This window comes from Melanerpes formicivorus, unplaced genomic scaffold (genome assembly GCF_026170545.1).
Source record: "Melanerpes formicivorus ecotype bairdi unplaced genomic scaffold, bMelFor1.0.p_v2 SCAF_57, whole genome shotgun sequence".
Classification (NCBI taxonomy): Eukaryota; Metazoa; Chordata; class Aves; order Piciformes; family Picidae; genus Melanerpes; species Melanerpes formicivorus.
Genome location: NW_027142409.1, coordinates 4122510 through 4124098, shown reverse-complemented (window position 1 = coordinate 4124098; position 1589 = coordinate 4122510). Strand labels below are relative to the sequence as shown.

Genomic DNA, 1589 nt, shown 5'->3' with positions numbered 1-1589 from the left:
ATTAATTTTTTATTTTTATGTTTTAATTATTTTTATACCATTTTAATGTATATATTTTTTCTTCATTGCATTTTATTTTTTTTATCTGCACTTTTTAATTTTTTTGTTAACTTTTTTTTGTTTTGTTAATTTTAATCTAATTTTTATATTTTTTCTAATTAATTTTTTGTTATTTTGCATTTTAATTCTTTAAATTTTTATTATTATTATTATTGTTAACTTACTCTTTGTAATTTTTAAATTTATTCTTTTTTGCCTTCTTTATTATCATTTTTATTTTGTTATTGTAATTTTTAATCTCTATTTTAATTTCTTATTCTAATCACTTTTTTATTTTCAATTTTTTTTTATTTTATTTTTTCTCTTGTGTTCAATATTTTTATTTTTTGATCTTATATTCTTTATTATAATTATTTTTTATTTTGCATGTTTGATTTTGCATGTTTGGGGCGTTGGTGGTATAGTGGTGAGCATAGCTGCCTTCCAAGCAGTTGACCCGGGTTCGATTCCCGGCCAACGCAGGTGGAGTTTTTGTGGTGCTGAAGAGTGCTGCTGGCAGCCAGGAATCATTGTTGGGCCCCATCCTCTTCAATATCTTGCTTGGTGCCATTATTTAGTTGATTAGATGGTGTTGGACGCGATGATCTTGAAGGTCTCTTCCATCCTGGTTCTGTTCTGTTCTATTTATTTAATCTATTTTCTATTTTAATTTTTAATTTTGCTTTTTTATTATTTTTTATCCTTCTTTTCTATTAATTCTTTTTTATTATAATTTTTCATTTTAATTTTCTTGATTTTTTCATTTTATAGATTTTTTTGTTTGTTTTAATCTAGCAGTCTTGATAATCCTCATTTTTGTTTTTTGCCAACAATTCTTATGTTTTTTCTGTTAATAGCTATTCTGTGTTAGTAATCCTTATGATTTTTAGTGTGTCATATTTTGGTTTTAATATTTTGTTTTTATTGTTGCTCTTCTTTTTTTTTATTATTCTGTTATGTAGTCCTCTATTTTGTGTATCCAGAGTTTTTGTACTTTTGTTATATATTTCTATGTTTAAATTTCTTTGGTTTTGTACTTGTTACCTTTTTGTTTACTTTTTTTTTTTGTGGGTGTGTTTTTACTATTCTATGTCTGAGAAGGAAATATGAAGACATTACCTTAGCTAAGGAATACTTTTTAAAATGAATACCTATTTACTACAAATCTTAACTATATTACATGGAGCTCCTTTGAAATGCCTAGGCACACAACTAAGAAGGTTCGAACCAAAAGAAAATCTTACAATGTGAACTCATTGATAAGTACTTACACTTTACTACAATTACTATGTACTAGGTATCTGTAAATACCAAATGCTTACCATTCATTATGCTTACCATTCATTATGCTTACCAGGAAAACTTAGCAGAACTCACTCTAAATAACAAATCTCTTAAGGACATTGCAATCAGAAATGAAAACATTAGCACTGTAGCTTTAAATCAGAGCAGAGCTTTGGTCGGCAAGAGTCGTACCAGAATATCCTCCCTTTTCTGGGGGTGGGGCTAGGGGTGGGTTGAGGGTGGCTAGCAAGGTGTGCCCTAGTTGT

At 27.8% G+C, this 1589-nt stretch overlaps 1 non-coding gene across 1 annotated transcript; it reads left to right on the top strand.

The window, feature by feature from the left end:
- The first annotated feature begins 449 nt into the window (after window positions 1–449).
- TRNAG-UCC (transfer RNA glycine (anticodon UCC)) lies at window positions 450–521 on the top strand. The gene has a single exon. It is a non-coding gene; the product is annotated as a tRNA-Gly (tRNA).
- The last annotated feature ends 1068 nt before the right edge of the window (window positions 522–1589 follow it).